Source organism: Delphinapterus leucas, chromosome 8 (genome assembly GCF_059928025.1).
Source record: "Delphinapterus leucas isolate spDelLeu-1000000601 "Yukka" chromosome 8, BTC_Dleu_Yukka2, whole genome shotgun sequence".
Taxonomy (NCBI): Eukaryota; Metazoa; Chordata; class Mammalia; order Artiodactyla; family Monodontidae; genus Delphinapterus; species Delphinapterus leucas.
Genome location: NC_143136.1, coordinates 83,619,218 through 83,643,249, shown reverse-complemented (window position 1 = coordinate 83,643,249; position 24,032 = coordinate 83,619,218). Strand labels below are relative to the sequence as shown.

Here is a 24,032-nt window from a genome sequence, read left to right as displayed (position 1 = left end):
GTGAGTTTTGTTATTGAAAGCACAGGCCTTTACAAACTGAGCTTAAGATGTGTATCTTAAATTTCACTTGTTTTGTGGATCACTAAAGTCCCTGTAAGTTAAACCAGCATAATTGAGAAGAGCTTTTCCTCGGGTGATGGAGGAACTCTGTGGCATAGACCCCTTCACACTCTGACCAAATGGAAGATTAGCCAACCCGAGACAGCTTAATCTAGCTTTTCCACACCTCTTAAATCTGTGGGAGTCTGATTTGGCATAAAAGACTATGGAAAGGCTTTTGGGAAAGGTATCAGATTAAGGTTTCATACTGCTGGCTCCACTGCCCTGAAAGAAATTAAGAGGGAAAAAAATCACACAAAAAGAAATGTTAAGTGTGAGTCGGGTGGTGGAGAGGAACAAAGACAGTTCAACGAATAAGGTGTAATAAACTTAAATGTATTTATAATGAACAATAGTGTTAAAAATACTGTTAATTAATTGACTGGACTGGAAATATGGCCCTGACTCTGCATACAACAAACTTTGCAACCTTGGGAAAGTTGCTCAGACTCTTTATCTCCCAGTGTTCTCAGTTGTCAAATGAAGAGATAGATGGATCCCTTGATCCTCTCTAGTTTCAACTTACTAAATGATATGAGTCAAGGCTCAATTTAGAAAATATTTGTTCTATTAGTTCAAATGAAAAAATGCATTAAAAAGCAAAACCTACTTATGGATAATCTAAGAACTAATTGGTTACAGGAAATAATCTATCAATAGGTGTATGATGTTCCTCTCATACCAGGCATAATTAAGTTACAAAATATTATACCCCATGTGCTCAAATTAGAATGCTTTAACTTCTCATGCTGTGTGTTCATTGTCTGTAGGAAGTGATAATTTGCGTGTGGTTTCCTCCTAAAATGTGTCACCTGTGTATGATGCTGAAAATGTGCTCAAATATATTCTAGCATCTTTAAATCTGACTTATACTAGATCTGAAATGAGAAAATTCACTTCTATATCATATGTCTAATAGAGGTGAGTTTCTCAAGAGAAGCAATATTGACATTTAGGACCAGGTAATTCTTTATTGTAGATGCTGTCTTTTGTATTGTAGGATGTTTAGCAGCATCCTTAGTCTGTATCCATTAGATACTGGTAGCACCCCTTCACCATGCACAGTCATGAAAATCAAAAATGTCTCCAGACAGTGCCAAATGTTCCTGGAGGAGGAAATCTCCCCTGGTTGAGAGCCACTGTCCTGGTAGGTAAGTGACTAGTAGCAGTACTATCTTGACCAAGGAAAAGCAGAATGGTCTTACATCATAAATATATGGATTTTGACATAATTCCATGGTCATTTATTGATTTTGTTTCACCACCTTGTACCAAAGCATAGGAAAAGATCTAAGTAACACAAATATTTTCTATTGCTGGATTTCAGGATGTTCTTGAAGTCTTGCCTCTGAGAAAAATTTTAAGTAGGAGTGATTACTTAACACAATTTAAATCTCACTGGGAAGAAAAGGTCCAAGTCAAAAAAGACCGAAAAATATTAGATAAGGTGAGATTTGTTCCATCCACAAAAAGGCAGTGTTCCTTTTTTTTTTCCTTTTAAGAGCCAACTGATTATCATGATTGCACAGCTCAGTTAAGGTCCTTATAGCTTCATGTATGTTTATGACAATTGCCAGTTGTCATAAACATACATACATATATGTTTATATTTCACATTTTAAATAAATACATCATCTTTATAAGTTAGGCAATACCTTTTCTATTCTATAGATTAGAAAATTTAGGCTTCGAAAGGCCAATATTGACATTAAGTGGTGGAACTAATACTCAAATCTACGTTTTTTAGCTCAGTAATATGTGATCTTAATCTTACTCTTCTCTGCTAGGATATTTTATTAAATTCTGCTTTTATTTTGTACAAATATAAATTGTACCTATTAAGTGAAAATATGGGTCAGCTCTATTTACTTCAGTTGTCTTCATGCCAAAAGCTAAGAAATAAACGGTTTTTCAATCTTTTTTGTATCATGATTTGCCTTGATTCATAAGTAGAAAAGAATAAAGAAAAATTAATCAAATCTTTTTTACTCTCGAGGCTATTAATCCACCAGTTCATGGTCTGTAAAAATGATGCTAAACTCTATGAAATACTGCCACACTGAAGCCATTATTATTAAATCCCCAAATTCCAGAATTTAGTTTGGCATTTCCCTGAGGTATTCATCCAAAACTTCATTTTTTGACTTTATGAGATCTGGCAGGGTTGTGGGCCATATAGAACATGACAGTCATCTTAAAACTCCATGTCAAAGAATTACGTCTACCATTGTAGAAGAACATTCATTTTCTTCAATAGGAAATGTCACTATTCCTTTGAAAATCTCATGCTATGCTAACATTAAGTAACACTTAGCAAAATTCAGCCTACATAGTATTATTTCCATGTTTTGGCGCTGTATACATTTGTCTATGCTTTCAACTCAGAAGTTGAGCAATATTGATTGCTGTATTTTGGTGCCAGCATAGATTTAAGCCATCCAAACAAGACTGTGTATTTGAACTGACAGAGAGTAAATGATTTGCATCTGGCATAACTGATGGTGGTGTCAAAACCTTGGAAGATAATTCACTGGTAAACATATTCCCCTGGATGACTAGCCACACATGCCCCATTTCCTATCAAGGGATAGAGCCAGATCATTGTCAGAACAATGAAAAATATTTCATAGAGATAAATATTTTGTCTGAAAAATAAAATATAAATTATGAAATATTTTATTTTATTCATAAAATAAAAATATGAAAATATTTTTCATAGAGATAAGTATCTCTATAAATATTTTATAGAGATAAGTATCTCTATAAATATTTTATAGAGATAACTCAAGAGATTTTGCTCTTATAGAAAACAGGGGTGGGGAAATGTGGTAGAGTTTTCCTCATTGATGAGACAAGATAATTTTTCAACTTTCATTGCAGAAATTAAATTTCATGTGAAAATGGCTTTCTGACAACTGTGGAGTTGATGAACTAGTAAGAATAATCACAAACAGCAAGCTAAAAAAAAGTCTAATCTACAATTCCAAGATGTAATTGGTGGAAAAAAATACTTGAATCAAGCCAGGACTAAAAAAAAAAAAAAAAAAGACAATGAAAGAATAGAGCTTTCAGGCCTTAAAACATGCTTGAACTATCCAGACCTCTTGAAAGAAATAGCTGTAACTCTAGATACTGTTCTCAGTTCATGATAAACTTCCAGTTCTAACAGTAGTTTTATGTTAGTAGCCTTTTGGGATACACAAGCTCAATGGAATGAACATATTTTAATCTTTCTATTTCAGTTCTTGAGGAATTTATACATGTATTCAATCTGATATTTGCAAAAGGTATTTTCTCCAAATGATCATAGAACTCAGTTGAATTAAGTATTCTACTGAAAAATGAATAAATGCCATAAGTAGGGAATAAATTTCAAAATAATTCAAATTAAATACATCATCTTGCTATTAAAATATATGCATCATAATTTAATCTTTCTTTGGTCATGTAGGTGACCTTTCAGGATCTTGTGGTTTAATCAAAAATAGCTATTAAGCACCTACTCTGGTACAGACTCTGTGCTAGGTAATGGACATGACATAAAGATGACTAAGATATGATTTCTTTCTGTAGCTCATGGTTCAGACAGGATATATAAGAAATTTACTTTAAAAAGAATCATGATGGTGTAACACACTATTCAAATTGATATGGACACAGATTCAGCCTGGGTCATTTCAAAGAATGCTTCACTGTTAAGGTGAGGATGAAGATGATTGTTACGGACTGAGTGTTTGTGTCCTTCCAAAATTCATATGTTGAAGTTGAACATGTGAAGATAGGCTTAAATGTGACACATTATTTTCAAGGGTCATACTTGTGTGGCTGGAGTCAATTAGTTATTATGATGAAAATGTAAACAATGACGAGGCAGCCTTCTAATGTGGCTGTAGCTAGAGATGGAGCCTGTAAGGAAGTAAGGTTAAATGAGATCACAAGGCTGGGACCCTGATCCTATAGGATTTGTGGAAGTACATAAGGTTAAATGCAGTCACAAGGCTGGGACCCTGATCCTATAGGATTTGTGGAAGTGCATAAGGTTAAATGTGATCACAAAGCTGGGACCCTGATCCTATAGGATTAGTGCCCTTTTAAGAAGAGACACCAGAGACCTTGTTTTTTTTCTCTCTCTCTCTCGCCTTGGCACACAAAGAGATCCTATAAGGACATAGTGAGATGGTGGCTGTCTAGAATTCAAGAGAAGAGGTCTCATAATGAAGCCTAGCTTGCTGGCACTTTCATCATGGACTTCCCAGTCTCTAGAAATGTGGAAAAAAATGAATTTCTTTGTTCACGTCACCCAGTCTGTGGAGTTTTGTTATAGCAGCCTGAGCAGACTAAAATAGTATTTCATGTGCAGTTTGAAGGATGAATCAAAGTTTGCCTCCACAGAGGGAAAAACAAATGGAATTAGGAGCAAGAGGATGGAGAGAAGGAGCAAATGGAGAAAGGAGAAGAGATAAAAAATGAAGCAAGGACCAGGAGCAGTCTGAGCAGAAGAGCCCTGGGAAACAAAGCAGGGCCACACTCATACACTTGGTCAGAGGTAGAAAGTGGGAAATATGGCATGTAATTTTTTTTCTTTTTCAATCTTTTGAGTTAAGGCAGGTAGGGATAAATAAATGAAGGAAACTATAAAGGTTTGAAATATTTGCCACAAGGAAAGAAAAAGTAAACTGAACACAAGTCAGTGACAACCAAATGGCATTATTAGGGTTAGGCAGGGGTCAGAAACAGGTTACTAAGGACCAATTAGATTCTGGTGGTGGTAGTGGTGGTATTTTCCATGTGGAACAAAAGTGGGGTGGGCAGAAGATTGGATTGGCCAGGTATGGAAGACTGACAGGGCAGCTGTGGCAGAACCAGGAAGTGGGGTTGCTGACACAGCAGAAAGAGGACTGCTGGCTAACCCAATGACTTGGGGGTAGTAGCGAAGAAAACTGAAGTAAAGCAAGAGAAAGTTTAGAGAGAGATTGGGGAAAAAGAAGAAAGGAGAAATCTGAATAAAGGATGGAGGAAAATTTGAGAGATTTTATTTTATAGAACTAGAGCCAGAGAGAAATTTTGAATAAAATGAGAATTTGTTTTAACTTGATTAAACACAGCAGAGTCTAATGAGCTCTCCAGCATACCATTTTCTTTTTCCTTCTGGGTACCATATAAATCACGGTTCCCGTATGGCCAATGCAGTATGGGAAGAACTTATATAAGCCACATTTAAGAACGGCGCCCCCTAAAATGTGATTCTCACATTCTTTGCCTTGCTATGGTGACCTTGGAAACCATGTGTTGAAGACACAGAAGCACAAGATGGAAGGAGCTTCAGAGCTGCTTACAGATCAGAAACACCTCCTTTGATCAATGTTGCTTTAATTAGTACAGGATGAAATACAAACATATTGGAGATATTCAAGTGGAATTCATCTGCAGATATTATAAGAATACCTTTCAATTTCTACAATAGAAATACTATCAACTGATTTCACATGTCCTCTAGTGATATCATGACTACACGCATTTCATTTGGGAATTGCTGTATGACGTTTTCATATGAGATCTTTGGGAGGTTTAAAAGAGGGTAACTATGATGACTATGAACTGTTTAACCAAATATAATGACATATTTATTGACAAATACTTGCAGATTTTTTAACTCAGAATGTACATACACATCTTCCTAAAACAGTCCTTGCCTTCCAGGTATCCCTCAAACGAGGGTGGGAGCTGAACTGTGAGTGTAGAAGAAGGGGTTCAGTGAGGTAGAAGTTCTGAGGAGAGATTTATTTACCTCAGCTCCACTTCCAGCTGCTCTGAGTAGAATTTCTCCCCTTTCTGTTCTTACCACGCCTTTGAGTGACATAAACAAAGCCACTGTGTTAAAGCAAAACAAAAAACTGCAATAGTCTCACAACCATTCTTACTTTTAGCCCCTTAAGTGGTTTCCTAAGGGTATTTTACAGCTTGTTATTCCAGATAAAAGGAGAGAACATTTTTTTAAAAAGCAGCCTCCAGCCCTGAGGAAGTGAGGGAGGGTGTAGCTTCAGCCAGAAGACTATTTGTGAACTTTAGAGAGGAAGACAAATTCTGCTGACAAGGGGCCAAGCAACAAGGCAGGAGCTGAAGAGGACAGTGTATTTTGAAAAGAACTTGTGCTTTAGAGCCACTCAGATCTAAGTCAGTCACCTAGTTCTACTGTGTTCTCTATTAAGGGCTGTTGCTTTAGGTAAACTAGTATTCTTCCCTGAATTGACATTTTTCCTCTCTAAACTGTGCAAATATCCACTTCACATACTTGCTGTAAGAATTAAAGGCCATAAATGTAAGCAATGCACAGAGCCTAATAAGGGACTTACTAAAAAGAGAACAACTTGATTAGCCAAACAAAAGATATTTGAGTACCCTACTATATGTGACACCAGCTTCTTTAAATTAGCAAGGAAGTGTTAGTGAAACAGACTAACACTTCTGTGATGGTATATGGGCATTCACTGTACTACCTTTGCAACTTTTCTGTAAATCTAAATATATCCCCCCAAAAAGCATAATAATATATTTATTTTCCATGCAGTTTGCCAAAATAATTTACCGCTAAATGTGGAACCTGAAGTGAAATTTTGCTAAGACTTGAGTACAGGTGTTTCAAATAACGCTCACAGCCAGTACACTTTTAAGTCAGGCCCAGACAAGTTGGAAACAACCTGTTTGGGTGGGGGTAGTGGTGGGAGTAGGGGGAAATCTCTAGAATTTACTACAGATCCATAATCCCTTTATCTGAAACTTTTCTGACCAGATATGTTTTGAAACTCAGAGTTTTTCAAATTTTAGTAAGGAATTACAAATTCTGTATGAGGTCTGGAGAAGCACCTTGTATTTGATCACATTAGTGATTCTGCAGTGAAATTATGAATATTCGGGTAAATGACTTAAAGAATGTAAATAGCCTCACATTAGGTCAGGTCAGTTTTTGCTACCTAATGGGGCATTTATTTCAGCTTTCAGAGCTTTCAGGACTTGGGTTTCTCAGATAATAAATTATGGATATATCTGCTAAGAAAAATCCCTAAATATCACCAACCAACCTTTGCTTCTTTCCTCACCCTGTACCCCACATACAATTTCTTATCAGGGGAGTGGCTTTCACCTCAGAATTAGCAAGAAACGTACTCTATTTACAGATTTTTATAAAGGAAAACATGAAACATAAAAGCAAAAATCATGTTTCCTTGTGCCATTATGACAACTTTGTGTCTTTTGTCTTCCTGGGATTAATTACCCGTCTCCCACCCTTGCATCTGCTTCCTAGATGTGTCACAGACTTAGTCAAGCCTCTCTTGCTATAATGAAGAGGAAAAACAAACAAACAAAAAAACCACGTCACTGTATTTTTCTGAAATTAGACCTTCACTGGAGACCATTTTATTTCCCCAACCATTAAAGAATAATACTTCCTTAGTCTCAATTTTTTTCTTTCTTTGATTTTTGATCTGTCAGTTAAAATTGGTGAGCCAAATGAATATTTCAATTTGAATAATTTAAAAATGTTTGATTCCAGCCTCCTTCATAGATAAAATTAATTTCGAAATAGCATTATTGAAACCAGGCATTCTTTCTAAACTAAGAATTCCAGATGTTTTTAGTCGCTGCCTATGACATTTCCACAATCAGAATAAATTGTGTTTCCTGAGTAATGTAATAGATAGAAGTGCTGAATAAATCTCGTGCAGTTGAGATGACAAAATTAACATGCTGATGACATTTTAATGTTTCAATATAATCAAGGGGGCATGGATCATGCCTCCACCAGTTCTAATATAATTCTATTCTTTAATCTTTTTCCAAGACAAAATAAAATATAGATAGATTTCAGAAAGTATATAAGCAGAGTGTGCTTCAGTCTTCAGGCGAGCTGTTTAGGATGCATCTGAAATGCTATTTAGGTTCAGCTTTGCCAGTAGATATTTTACCAAAGCAATTGAGTTATAAATAAAAATCCTGGATTGATTAAAAAAATATTTTGTTGTTCTCTCTCTGAAGGTTGCTGTTGATGCTTCTGCTACAATTACCATATTTAGGCAGAAAATTTGCTGATTTAAACAGGGAAATCAATATATTTTGATTGGATCCAAAAAACAACTGCTATTCACCTAGTCTCACAAAAATATGTAAGCACATAAATACATACATACATAAACTTCTTAGAGGCAAAATAAGCAACAAAAGACAAATAACTGGGCTTCCCTGGTGGCACAGTGGTTAAGAGTCCGCCTGCCGATGCAGGGGACACGCGTTTGTGCCCCGGTCCGGGAAGATCCCACATGCCGCGGAGCGGCTGGGCCCGTGAGCCATGGCCGCTGAGCCTGCGCGTCCGGAGCCTGTGCTCCGCAACGCAAGAGGCCGCAACAGTGAGAGGCCCGCGTACCACAAAAACAACAACAACAACAAAAGACAAATGACTGGTAATCATAAAAATATGAACGGTACATTTTTTTTCTAACAGTGTAATGCAAACTGAAATCTTACAGCCCAATTCGTCCCTGGAGGAAACAATAACCTGACTACACAAGTGGGTTAAAGATTCATGTTGAATGTTGAAAAAGTTGCATAGTCCTTGCTCAGTGGCATAGGAGAGGAGAAGAAAAGACAACGAGATGGAATGGCAATACTTCTTTCCTCATCCTCCCCTGGAGAGGGTGGTGATGACAGGCTAAATGAGAACAATAAGCAGTGATGGCCTTGCCAGGAGTCAGGTGTAGATGGAAATGGATGACACAAGATAAGTGGTTTCTTGGCCACTCGTGTTCACTATAAAACAATTAAAGAATGAAGACTTATTGCTAAACAGTAGTTTTCAATCTAATATTTAATTGTACACCTCTTTATTTTTCAGGCAAAATCTCATTCAAAGACATACCATATTAAACTGATAAGAGAAGAACTCCCTGAGTAGAGCAGGGGCCTACTGGTTGGCCCTGATGTGGTTTCCTAGAGGACAATATTAAACTTGCCACTACAGATTCACCTAAAAGCATGGAAGAGGCACAATTTTTCCCCAAGATTATTTTTCCAACATATTTTTCTATTTCAGTCACTGCCAACAAACTGATCTCTCTAAGACGTACATTGATACAATTTTTCAGTACTTCTACCTTTCTTACCTCTACCACAATTCGGAGGATGACAACAAGGCCACTTATGCCAGGCCTCTGCTTAACCTATTTTCCATGTGTTCTCTGTGTCAGAGTGGATGATTTCAGCTGCAATGAAAAGAAACCCTATTCTGAGTGGCTTCAGTTATGAAGAAATTGATTTTTCCTGCCCTAGCATTAGGGCATGTCCAAGCCGGACAGGTAGAATGGCTTAAGGACGTCATCAGTGGACTTAATTCTCCCATCTCTCTGGTTTATTGTCCCATGCCTGTTTCTCCTAGTAGTCCTAAGATGGCTGGCAAAAGTAACTGGGGCTCCTCTTGTTCATCTTTAGCAGGAAAGAGAAAGAGAGAAAGAGAGAGAGGAGGGGGAGGAAGAGGAAGAGGAAGAGAAGGAGGAGCAAGGGAGGAAGGGGGAGGGGAGGAAGAAAAAAGAAAGGGAAGAGGAGAAAGAGGAAGAAGAAAAAGAAGAGGAGGAGGAGGAAGAGGTAAAGGAGGAGAAGAAGGCAGGGAGAGAGGGAGGGAGGAAGGGGAGAGAGCCAGTCTCTAAGCATCTAACCATGGAATGAATATAAGCCTTACTTAGTCTTGTTGCCCCAATCTCAGAACAATCTACGGTTGGCAAGAGAAGACCAAGAGTCAGTTGGCCGAGGGAGAGGAAGGGGGGGCATTTTGTGAGGGCATCTGTGTGTTTCTACCACTACTGAAGTCTGTCCTGACAACTGAAGTCTGTCTCACAATCCCAAATCTGGTGGTCTAATAGAATAATCCATGCTTAACTGCCAAGATAAGTATTCAGAGAGGCTGAATACCGAACCTGAACAACACCTCTGACAGCAGAGACTGCATTAACATGGCTATTTTGTTTCTGTCTCAGCTAGGAGGCTTTATGAAGTATATCAAGTATATCATTCAAAAAAGTGGGCTTTAATGTCGCACACAAGGGATCCAAGTATGTAACGTACAATTGTGCTCATTTCTCTCTCTCTCTCTCTCTCTGTCCCCTGAGATATCTTGAAGGAATGAGTGTACTCATACGTTGACCCATTCTGGCTGAGAAATCTCCAGAATGTACTGTTTTACACTAACAACTTAGCACCCATCCCAGGCATCTACAAAAGCACTCCAAGCTGTCAGCTGATTTAGCAGATTGACGGCTCTAAAAACCTCCCAAAGCTAAGATCTGAGGTTCCTTGGTGGAGGTATGGTCAAAGGACGTCTCTCTTCTAATCTTGCTTATTGAATTTGAAAACTCCATAGCTTTTTCTGTTAAGAAAGCTGCTGAAAAGAGAACTGTTATAGAAATGAGATAAAAGAAAAGAATGACAAAAGTTTAAAGATAAATGTAAGCTAACTTTTCATTTCAACACATTGACAAAAACTAAATATATTTTTACTGAAAAATTGGGGGAGGGTCTGTTTTACATAATTTCTAACCTCAGAATACTTCTAACCACTATTGCAGTCGCCTAGTACTTTACTTTCACTAAAAGAAAAGTAGTAATTCAGAGTACTCTGAGCTTGTTTCAATGAGAATGGTACAACTGTTCACTTTTCTTTCATTAAAAAGTGAATTATTAGTGCATTTCTGTTATTAGGGTCAATGCAAGTTGAATTTTTGATGGGGATAGAATTTCTTATGGTTACTGTCATTCTTTCAGGCACCTTCAAATAGAGTCCTGAACTGTCCAAGAACCCCACTGCATAAAACCATATAGATCTCTGGACTTTCTCAAGCTTCTGTGCCCCCTAAAATCAATTTGTTTGTGTGTACTCTTTCTGCTACATAATAGTATGTGTTTAGGGATTAAACTTAATTATAAATAAATTTTTAAATAATAATTTCTAAAACTATTAACCATAAGACTATGGTAATACATTGCTCTTCTGATAAAATGTAATGCCTTATCAAGACAAAATGTAGAAATTCCCGGATGGCTCTCCAACAAAAATTTTTACAGAAGACATTTTAGAGACATTTTGGTAGGAGAGAAAAATATTTCAATAGACACATTCCTTATATTATGCCACTTAAGCATTGCCTACAGGTTAATCTGGTTTACAAAAGAAGATTTCAAGATGATTACTCTCAATTCATTTTTACATTTCTTATTCAAAAAAGCATTTTGAATATTGGAAGGAGTATTAGATTTGGGGGCTCTTTAGTCTCACACTGGTTGCAAGATTTTGGCCAAAGTATTTGAAATTTTTAACTTGTCGTTTCCTTGTAAATGGAATAAGTGATCCCAGGAGGGTCTTACTGTATGGATTAAGTAAGAGAGTAAACAACAAATTCAAATACAAACATGCCTCAAGGGGCAAAGAGGTAAGAGCACATATAAAGAAGTTTAAGTCATGGTTTTCAGTCAAGAAAGAGACATTAGACACAAACTGGGATATTTTGAGAAGGATTTATGTGACACAGCCTACAAGACAGCCCACAATGAGCTTTGCCTCACTACATTCTTGTGCTTGTGTAGTCACCTCTTATATTGAGCAGATGTGTCATCCAATGAATCCAATAGGATATGGTAGAATTGGCGATGTGACATCCGAGGCCAGGTCATAGGACATTGAGTCTTCCACCTTGCACTCTCTTGGATTATTCACTCTGGGAAAACTAGCTGCCATGTTGGGAGGATGCTCAGACCAGCCTGTGGAGAGTTCCATGTGGCAAGGAACTGAGGTCTCTTGACAACAGCCAGCATCAACTTGCCAGCCATGTGGGTGAGCCACCTTAGCAGCAGATCTTCCAGCTCCAGTCAGGCCTTCAGATGACTATGGTCCCTGCCAACACCACGACTCCAACCTCACGAGAGACCCTGAGCCAGGACTACCTGTCAGGAACTGTGGAGGGTCTAAGATTTTACCCTACTTGCCAACTAACACATCAGCCTGCCTCATTTTCATGGATACTTGCACAAGAAACAATGTTCCTGGGTTAGAGACAAAGAGCTTTATTATTCAGAGCGGGAAGAATAACCACAGTATTAGCATTTTCTTGCACTAGTTTGAGTCTTAATTCCCACAGAGCAATGTGAACAAGGCCAGCTGACACCTGCACATACAGAGGACTGTATTACCTGACAGGAACCTGAGCTTACAAGTCTTTTATAATGGACAGTAAGGATGCCTATATTTGCTTAAGTGAGAGATAGAATATCTATCTTCCAAGACAGCTCACTCTATAAACATACTTGAAGAGAGAGCTTAGAATAAAGGCAATCAGTGATTTTCTCTCAATAAATGCAGAAATGTGAGGTAACTATGGAGAACTGTCTTTCAAATCTACCCAGCTTAACCACACCTGAATTCCTGACCCATATAAACTGTGAGATAAAAATTGTTTATTACTGTTTTAAGCTTAGAGTTTTGAGGTAATTTGTTACACAGTAACAGATAACAAATATAACTGGTTTACAAAAGAGGAAAAACCGAACTGGAAATCAGTAATTATTAAGGAATATTTAGGGACTCTAGGACTAGTGGCAGTAGCATTGTTACCACACCAAAAACTGAAGAGATGATGGAGGAAAAGCTCACTGAAACCAGAGGAAAGCAAGAATCACATAGAAGAGGCCATCATTCAATGAGGGGTAACCTTTAGCTAAGGCAGGAGACCTTCCAGCGAGTTTATCCAGGAGAATAAATACCCTGACTTCTCTCTTCTTTTTTTCCCCCCATTTACCCACTGGCTAAAACCAAATGGACAGCAGAGGAATGGAAGTCGTGTTGATGTCATTCATACAGGTGAGCCCCCCAGGCAGAGAAGGACAGAAAGTGAATCTGGGGAGCAAACAGAAGATATCCCATATAATCTGCAAATAAGAGAGCTAATGCATACCTCTTCTAACAGGGAAAGTTTCTACCCAGTACTAAATGGTTGTTATGTGGTTATTCAGTCGGAAATGCAGGAATTTGAGAAGCATCACTGGGGGTAGGAGGTGGAGGGAGGGACTTGAACAATAGGCAAAAGTGAATAAGCAACTGCATGGAGACTCTGCCCAGGGTCAGCAATAGAAAGTCTTACTGTGTAAACTCACTGCAGTCAAGCTCAACAACACTTCCTCTGCCCACCTTGTGTCCTCCTCAGTGTCAGAGCCAAAAGTGGAGACGTTAGATTCCCTCAACCCAAATTCCTGACTGGGTTTCAAACCTTCTCCATAGCCACGACTTGTAGATAAGTAAAACTCTTTTGCATGTTGTAATTGGATGCAGGCTACCAATAGTCAATTTGTGGTATAGGTAAAAGTGCTTTGTAAATTATCATACAGAACACAAAATAAAGTGAAACACTGTGAATCCTATTTACAAAAAGACCATTTGTCAATTTATAAAAGTCTTCGAAAGCAGTCAATGTCTTTGCACGATTTCTAGGAATTCAACAACATTGGATTTCTAACTAGTGTTTAGATTTAATTTAGACTTACTTGTATCTACAATTCATACTCAGGATCAAAGGGATTGATAGATTTATTAAATCTACCAAAATTCACTAAATTTTTACAAGATATACTAAGACGTAACTACAAAGTAGAAACCATACAATTCTCTATAAAACAAATATGAACAGTTTGATCATTCTGACCAATAATTTAGAAAATATATAACTCCATCCATAAAAAGGAGATAATAATTTTAATGTAAAATAGGATTTATTAATAAAAACACTATTAGATTAAGATAATAGTAGGCAACAGGATATTAACTAACAATCCACCGAATAAACTAAACCATAAAATAAGCAAAAAAATGGTCAACATGCTTATAGTCAAATAAATACGAAAAGGAAAAGATAAAAACTTCAATTAAGTAAACTTTTGGTTGGACTACATGTTAATACGGACTTTCTAGAATGCTCTTGGGCAATGTGTAGTAAGAATTTTGTAAAAGATTATTTAATTTGATGTAAAATTCCATTGATAGAAATTTATTTTAAGGAAATAATCAGATATTTGAGAAAGATTTATACAGAAGGATGCATATCAAATAATTGTTCCTGATATTATATTAACAAAATATTAACAAATATTAACAAAAGTATTTGGAAACATCTCAAACACCAGTTAAAAAATGATATATCAAATTCCCATACACCCATAGTTTTGAATATTACTTGACTATTAAAATGAGATATTCAAACAGATTTTCATAATTTGGGGATGTTCTCACAATATGATAATGAAACAAAATAGAGACAAGATTGTATGCTGTATGATTGCAAGTATATTAAATATTCATGTATATATGACTGAAAGGAAATATGCCAAAATATAAATATTAATTAGAAGAGGATATCAATGTTTAGAAGGATTATAAGTGATATTATTTTACTCTTTATACTTTCTGTATTTCCCAGTCTTTCCAGTAATTATGAATATTATTAACTTTTCAAATGCTCTTTGTCCTTATTTAAAAAGCCCTAATGAGCAAATATTGGCCAAGTGAATAACATAAATACACACTAAAATACCTTCTAGGTACTGTCAAAACATTCTCCTAACCTACTACTAAGAAAGGGGTTTTATAATAGAAATTACTGTGTACTTTTTTTATGACTCTATTACTAAAGGTCATCAATCATATCCGTGACTCTTCACCACACAAAAGAATATATACGTTGAATTCAGGCCAAGTGATTCCTAACTTGTGTTTTAGAGTAACAATTCATGCCAAGTGATTGGTAACTGATATTTCAGAATGAAAATTCAGGGAATTCAAAGTGATAGGTTTCACTATAATTGTAACTTGGCCTTTTCCACCTCATGAGCGGATTGGCCCTTAAAGTCCTGCTTAAACACAAGCTGAATGATGTGTAATCATCCCAGGGAAGGGTTTGTAGGCAGCACAGTCTTTACTATCCTGGAAGAGGGAAGGAAGATAAAGAAATATGTTTGTGCTAAGACAATTCTTCTTCACATCTTTGTTTCTTTGATGAAATGAAACGATGGAAGGATATTTTCATTTTATATTACAAACACAGTAAAACCTGAAGGCTACAGAATCCTTGACTTTCAGTTTAATAATCTTAGTTTTCTATAAATCTCTTAAACACTAGTCATGGTAAACTTTTCATAATACTCAACAAACAACTACTTGAAAGTGTTCATTTCAATTATCTAAGGAATATTTCCTATTTTGTATATCTGATTGACTAACTAATAGCACAAAACACAATTTGATCAACTCTTACCTGAACTGTTTCAATAGGCTCTTAACTGTTGTCTCATTCCCTGCTTTAATTTCTTCTCCATGTTGACTTCAACATTACTTGCTGAAAAATAAAAGCAAAAATAAAACAAACATGAATTATGTTTTCCTTGCCCTCAAAATTCCTTAGCATGGCATCCAAGGCTCTTCAGAATATGCTTCAGCTGACCTCCTTGCCATTTTCTGTACATGCCATGAATATTCCCACCTCCACAAGTTTATATCTGCTCTCCACTCATATTCCCCCTGGAATCTTGTAGGACTCTGCCTATACTTCCAGTGTCACACTTCACTCATTTTCCCATTTTTTTCCCTCCTCATTCTGTTTTGCCCTTTAGATTGCAGGCAGTTAAGATACTTTTTCTTGAGTTCTCTAGCTTGGCAGGATTTTCCATAGTGCTTTGTATAGAGTTTGCTTTTACTAACTGTTGAATGAACAAAAGGCCAGCTGTTGACCAAACTCAAAATTCTATTTCAAACGTGTATGTAGATCACTGCACGTATGATTCTCCATGTGTCTGCAACCTTGGTTCCAGAGAGTCACTTTCCTCTGCATTGCTGTGTACCAATGTGGTATCTGTGAGGTTACCGTCTTTCCCCATAACATTATGACTCTAGCACCTCCTTCAGACACTCTATCTAATTATGACTTTATAAAAATATATTAACTCATGGACATTTAAAAAATAATTTATATGTACCAGTTCTTTCAAATGCGGACTAAAGGAACTGAAAAATAATCATTCTTCATAAATCTGTCTCTCCTTCCTTTTTCCTTTGAACAAATAATTACTGTGCAACTCCTAGGTTCCAGGCATTGTGCTAGGTAGGCACCAGGGACATAGCGCCCAATAAGGCAGATGCAGTCCTTGAGAGGTGATGGACCTCTCAGGCATGCAAAAGCAGATATGAGAGAAAGACTTTATTTTTCATTCATTGCAACTGCATTAAGTGCTAGGAAGAAATAGATTCTCTTAGGGGAAAGTTTATTTGGAAAACCTACCAAATTGGGGTAGTTAAGAAAGGTCTTCAGAGAAAGCTCACATTTCAGCTGAGATTTACAGAATGGACAGCAATCAATGCAATAAAAACCAAGCAGGAATTATCCCAGCTAGAAAGAACAAAGGCCCTAAGGTTCTTGCACTCGAAGTGCAAAGGCCCTGAGGTTGGAAAAGATATGAAGAAATGGAAGAAGGCCAATATGGCTAGAATGCAAACAGGGAGTAGGATTTATCCAAGAAAAATGAGGCTGCAATACCTCCCTGAGAGTTGCTCTATTATTGCTATTAACGATAAAGAATGGATGCAGTAAGACAACAAGGATTGTAGCCTGGTGACTAATTCCAGCCGACTTCCACTTTCTTAGCATGATAAATGAGAACAGAGCCTTCAGATAGGACATCTCTGCATTTCCACATCCTTGACCAACCAATCCTGCACAAAGTTACTGGGCCAGAAGTGGGTGGGGGTAGCTTTCAAATATACGTCTTCCATCTTGATTTAGAAAACCTTGTTAATAGATTCTTTATAAAGAACCCATAGCAAAGAACTTAGATTCCTTCACTTGAACTTTCAAATTACTTTCATAAAAAATGGAAGCAGTAGAAAGGCGAAACTAGTAAGTCAGAGAATTATAAGGTAGAGACCCTTAAAAGAGAAGAAGCACTGCAAATTTTAAAATCCAAGCAAGTATTAGCCACCACAGAAATAATCTTGTAACTCAGGCAAACTAAATTTGGTTAAAGGAAATACTTTTTTCTTAATGTGCTTCCTAGTAACCATTTATTTCTCTCACTTTTTAAAAACAAATTCCAGAGTTGCTCCATCTTTAAAAGTTTACAAATTAGCTTTGCAAAAATATGTGATGGAAAAGGATTTGAAAATGTACAGAAAAGTGCCAATCATTAAAAGGACTCAGGAGCTTCCCTGGTGGTGCAGTGGTTGAGAATCCGCCTGCCAATGCAGGGGACACGGGTTCAAGCCCTGGTCCAAGAAGATCCCACATGCCGCGGATCAACTAAACCCATGCACCACAACTACTGAAGCCCGTGCACCTAGAGCCCGTGCTCCTCAACAGGAGAAGCCACCGCAGTGAGAAGCCCTCACACAGGAACGAAGATCAGTCCCCGCTCGCCGCAACCAGACAAAGCCCGTGCACAGCGGCAAAGACCCAACACAGTTAAAAAAAAGACTTAGTAAGAAAAGAATGTAAAGTAACCTAGTAATAATTTAAAAATAAAGAAAAGGTCTCACCAATACAGAATGTCTTGTTAATACGAGTGATCCAAAAATTCATAAAATATACTCTGTTTACATATAGAAAGGATGCTTTTTGAAAGATGTAATTGCTTTTACATTGAAGTGGCCCTTGATAAATAATGTTCTACTTAGATATCTTTGAAAGCACAAACAAAAATTTTATAGCCATATATTTTATTACAGTGCATTGACATTGACATGTATGAAGAGTCATTCTTTACTTCATTATTTTGATCTTTTCCAGATAGAATATGCTTTTCAAGAGAGAGAAAATATAGTTAAGGCTAGTAATCCTGGCTCTCTGTTAAAAAAAAAAATGCTAACCTTACAAATAAAGTTACTCCACCAACATTGCCTTTACATCATTTATAGCAATATTATATATGTGTATTTGTTGGGTTATATAAAAGTTGCAGATCAATGAAAACCCAAATTGATAACAGTATCTTTCTCTTGTGTGGGGAGGACTGAGAAAGGATGGAGATGCTCTGCTCTAGAAACTGCCCTCCTGTGATATCCTTAGCCTGCATGTAATTCCACGCATATTTGGATAAATCAGGGTCTAGTCATCCAGATGAACACCCAGGTTACAGCAAACACTAACACCTAATTTATAGCTATGCACGGAGCAACCAGCAATACAGTTATCTGATTTTTGTTCACCTCTCTTTCTATAAGACCTTGCTAGTGTTCATGTACATATGAAACGTGAGATGCAGAGGTTAGACCATGGAGATTCAGGTTTGATGAAAAGGGAGGAGAAAGGAGGAAGGGGAAAGCCAAAGCAAAAAAGGGAGGAATGGAAAGGGGCAAAGGGATGAATAAATTATGGCCAGAAAGACAATGATAAAATATAGCCATGAGGGAGATAAGAAAATGAAGAGAGGAAAGTGCGGGGAAATGAAATATAGCTGTTGAATCCGAAGTTCAATTAAATGTATTTCAATGAATAGTCTTCCATTGTCTTCTAGCTCCAAATTAGTCAAATTCACAATAATTTAACTAAGGAGTGAGGTAATATGGAGTTTAATAAGTTTTACATATTTTGACCATAACATCACTTTCAAAGGTAGCATCTAAGCAAGTGACATTGTTTATAATATTCAGAAATAATACAATTCATACTCACATATATCATTTAAAATATACTCTAGTTCTTTGAAAAAAATTACGGTTGCAATAGAAATATTCAAGATAATGTCATTTTTCCACACCTCATCCTTCTCGGATTCTTTCTCCCTATGCTAAGTTATATTTTATTGAACCTATCTTTTCATAACATTTGTATCTGGAAATCTAGTTGCCTCTTCCAGTTACATTAAAAAAAAAAACTTTTCGTTTAAGAAAAGATTTTATCCCAAGTTTTAAGAATAGATTCCAGATTTTAACTAAAGTAATCATTCCTGAGCTCTGTGATATAAATGAAATTCTTTTCCTCCTAAGTTGAAAAGGATCAGCAGTTAGACAAAAAACAAAACCAAAAACAGGTTCAAACTACAAATGTGGACTTCAGTTTCTCACAATGTTATTTGACTACACTCTGAGGGATGTGTCTCTTACTATAAATTTAAGAGACAATGTGGGATATTTTATTTTCTGGGTAAGAATTCCTAAGAAAATCAAAAACAAGTTATAACTTGCTACATTGTGATAAATATGTGAGTCAAGTTCAGCATCCTCTTAGCTTCCACCCACCCTCATCAACTTCCAAATGCACGTGCCACTGGCAAAGTCCCTCCATGGCCGCTATTATGTGTTCCCTATAATTTAATATCTTTTGTACACTGGTTAGACACTGCTTGACACAAATATCTATACATAGTCTATGGAAGAGATCACAGAATTCAGGGTCAAGCTGCTAATACTACTAACTACTGCTAATCACTCTGAATATAAAGGTCTTAATTCTGGATTCTAATCCATTGCCAGAATAAATTATTCTGGGAACGAGTCTCAGAGATATTCTAATAGCACTGCAGTTATGTGAATAGTCCTGAAGTCCACAGGAGTCACATACTTCTGTTTTACTTTTCAAAAATATGTGTAAAATTCAATATATATTGTTCATATAAATTCATATATATTTACGAATATTTACAATTCAGTATACATTTAAAATCACTTCTGAAAGAGAGATGACTTTGATGGCTGCAGGATACACTTTTCCTGCAACTGATACGTATTAAATCATTATAAATGACTTTTATTCTAGGATAGGGTGCACTTTGTCTTGTAACATTTATTGCTAATTTCATTCTTCACATCCCACTCATTAAATATCATTTGTAACATAAAACACTAGGGGTTTTAGGGAATATAAAGTAAGCTCTTTTTATCTTCAAATTCAACATAAAGTAATTGGGTAAACAAGACGTCTGTGAGCTATTTCAGCTACAATATGTATTCATTCATCCAATAACATTTATTCAGTTATGACTATCTTTTGTATGCTGTTAGATGCTAAGGACAAATACAGAGATAGGTAATATTTACTAAATGGTACTGTGCATGTGCGTTACATGATTTCATTTATCTACTTCTGACAACCACCCTATGAGAGAGGTACAATTTTATATTCCATTTTTTTGTAAATCAGAAAATAAGGCACACGATGGTGAAATGCCTAGGCCTGAATCCCCTAGGCAGTAAATAGTGAATCTTGGATTCAAACTCAGGAAGTCTTTTTTCAAAATCTACACCTTTAGCGGCTATATATTATTGCCCCCAAATACAAATAAAAGGGGGGCAAAAGCATGCGTTCAAACTTACAACCTTGTTGGAACGCTGTATCTGCAAATATAAACAAATTTACACCTATTGCAGATAGGAAGTGAACAATTTCAGAACAGCATAAACACAACTGAATTAGAGAATGAAGTACAGTACAGATGGCCCGTGGATTCCTTCAGAGCTTGAAAACTATTTCTGGTAGTAAAAACTTGAATTTGGAAGCAAACACCTAAATGTCTAATTTGAAAGGACAAAATTGCCCCCAAAATCAAGTAGAGGGACAGCATGGTCTGGAAGCTACCCTGCACATCCAACAACACTGACTGGGATTGCACCCGGTAGCGCAAACTTCCTGGGCTGAAAATGAATACTTACACCCACCAAATTAACTAAATTTACTATTCCTTACTCATTAGACCCTGAGTTGTTGTTTTTAATGGCAAAGCTCGTCACAATTCAAGGACATATACACTAATCACTAGTGAAATATAAATGGATAAATCATGAAAGGCTTACTTAGAGAGTAACATTCTAAACTTGGTGTCTTCAGTAAAGCATTAACTTTGATTTACTAATATAGTCATCTCATGTTAATTGAACAGTACTATTAGGTATATACAAGATATGAGTTAATTATATGTCACTTAAAATAATTATATTGAGGATACACAATAATGGATTCACTACTGTCTTATAGCAGGTATTATTAATGCATCCTGAAGCCAAGGCCATTTGCAGTGACAACTGTTTGTGGAAAGTTCCAATGCAGAAAAGGAGTTATGATCTGAGATCATTCAACATTCCTTTTCCCTCAGTAAGTCAATGGTTCAACTTTATGTTTGTGAATCTCCTCTCTTTCTCTAGCCTTTTATAATCTTTCTATTATATGGAATAACTTTTACTTTACTTTATATTCAAGTGTTTCATGTCCTTTGAGATATTTCCATCTACTACCTTTAACATAGAAAAACAAATACTAGATCTTAAGGATTCACTCGTTTATGCTTTGGAAAAGGAAGTTATAGATTTCTGGCATAGCCAGGGAGAAGCCATTCTTTGGTAGGGCAGCTAAGCAATCAAATTTATTATGTCATGACACCTTTTTAACCCCAGGACTCAAACTGAAATTTTCCCCAATAATGATTTGTTATAATTTGCAGCTACTAAAAATCATATTATAAAATAATATTTGAGAAAAAGTACACTATAAAAGAGTATATATATTTTACTAAGACACTGTATACATATATATGAAAAATTACCAAAAACTCATATGCCACACATTACCAATTATTAGATTTTCATATCAGAATTACTAATAGTAACTTTCTTTCCCAGCTTAGTCCTTTAGTATTTTAAAAGATTTTGTATTCAGTATGAGATACACTTACATTTCACTACAACATTATTCTTAAAAACCTATTTAGTTCTCATTTATTTGCATTATTTGTAATGCATTGTATGTAGAATTATTGAGTTGCAGTCTCTGACTTATTTATTCCTTCAGGCTGTCCTCCACCACAGTGAGCTAATATCAAGGTGCTGTCAGCAGGGTTTTTCTAACTACAGGGGGGAATCCATCCATTTAGTGGTCAATTTTTTGTGAAACTTTTTTTTGTTTTACATGTATGAAAATATGTTGGTATGCATGGTAAGATGTATTTCTTACTATGGGACTAGGTCAGGAAAGTTTGAAAACTACTGCACTAAAACAACCTATGTAAACAGAGGAAGAAACATAAGTACAAAGGGATTAAAAAGCTTGCTCTAGAGTTCACCTAAGCAAGAAGTGGCAGCAACAGGAGCAGTATCATGTATGACTGTCAAGTGTTTATCTTAATCATGCTGCCATAGGCTGCATTATATAAATCAAAGAATGGCAGCTAGCTACAATAACTGTACCCCGTATTTCAGAACTTTTTATGCTTATCACTCAGCAGGATTCCTTAATGTGGCAAATATGGAGCACTCTAGAAGGAAAAGAAGGAAAATATAATTATTTACATAATTAACTTGATTACTTTAACACTGTTTCTAGTCCCTATAAAAAACAATGACACCAAAAAAATCTACACTTTGCCTCCATTAGTATCAATTAGTAATATAGTCATTTCTCAATTATATCATTGCCTACCATGCATGTATCCAATAATCTAAAATTAAAACCCAGTACGCTGTGCCATTCTCATTAAATGCCTTACATCTAATCTGTTGCACTTGAGCTAGTGAAGGATATTGTTTTGGAAAGGTAATTAGCAATATTATTCCTTACAACATTCTATCTGCTACAGTAGAGAGTTTTAGAAGAAACCAGCATATATTCTAATTGAACTATCCATTTGACATAAGCATTCACACTGATACTATTAATTGTTATCTGCTTTAACTGGTCAATTAAAACTGTAAAAAGGACGGCCAGTGTGAAAGTAGTGTTTTAAAAATGTTGTCTCCTCATCGTTTAACTCCAATAACTTAATAGTATCACTTTCACCAAGTGAATCAAATGCTTCAAATGCACATATCTTTCTTAAAATATTAAAAAAAAAACAAGTAATAGTCTGTGTCATATGGTGACAAGTACAGTTCAAAGTGCTATTATCACTGTTCTCATGGTGATAATTAATCCTTTAGTCATTATCATAATGAGAAACCATGTTCAGAAAATGCTGATTGAAAAATTCAGATATCAAACACAAGTCACTCATTGCCTATCAGCCAAATTGATTCTTACACTTATGGCAGATTAGCACAGAGCCTTCTAAATAATTTATCTAGCCCACTCCAAATTTTTCTAGCCTTCTTATGTTTCACTTCATGATTTTTTAAGTGGGTTGCTCTAACATGAAGCACCAGAATTACACTTTTATTCCTTAATTTATGATGGAACTTTCATCCTAATCAGAATCATTTCCTGATTTTGTTTTTAACATTGTCTATACTTCATCCCTTAACTGAAATAATTGGAATAAGTTTGCAACTATCTATGGTCAATTAAGTCTGAAAAGTTTCAAATTTTTAAGTATAACTTCAAAAGAACCAGTAGTCATTTTCACATTGCCCAATGAAAACCACAAGCAAACTTAATATTTCAAAGGAATCTAACTCCGACTTCATCTAGAAGGATACAGATATAGAAAAAGATGCTGGTTTTTTTCCTCAACGCGCAGAAACTCTAAGCACTACACATTATTAAGTGTGAAATAGTTTTAAATGAATGTTGATTTTTATCTCAAATTTCAGTCCTACATTTCCATGGACATTTCCATGAAGATGTACTGTAATAGCCTGAGGATACACTCAACTGCCCCAGTTATATCTTAATCCTGCTTGCCCTCTTACCTCACTTTCCCCAATATTTCTCAATTTTGAAATGTGAGTGTTATATTGAAATCCATTTTTTGTCCTTGGCAATCACACCCAACTGGCCACACACACATGGCTTCTCCAGTTTCAGTCATGTGTGTTAAGACCACACACATACAAAGAGTAATCAGGTTACACTGCAGCATCCCTTGACACTTTTGTCTAAGATCCCACTGAGTCATGGGTGGCATCACAGAATAAGAAACAGAGAAAGAGTGTGGATTCA

General features: G+C 36.1%; 1 long non-coding RNA gene across 1 annotated transcript in view; it reads right to left on the bottom strand.

The window, feature by feature from the left end:
* Positions 1-24,032, bottom strand: part of LOC149748583 (uncharacterized) — a 473,818-nt gene that overhangs the window by 235,069 nt on the left and 214,717 nt on the right. Inside the window, exon 2 of the long non-coding RNA XR_016394174.1 lies at positions 15,438-15,518. This is a non-coding gene — a long non-coding RNA (uncharacterized LOC149748583). The remainder of the gene's footprint in view (positions 1-15,437; positions 15,519-24,032) is intronic.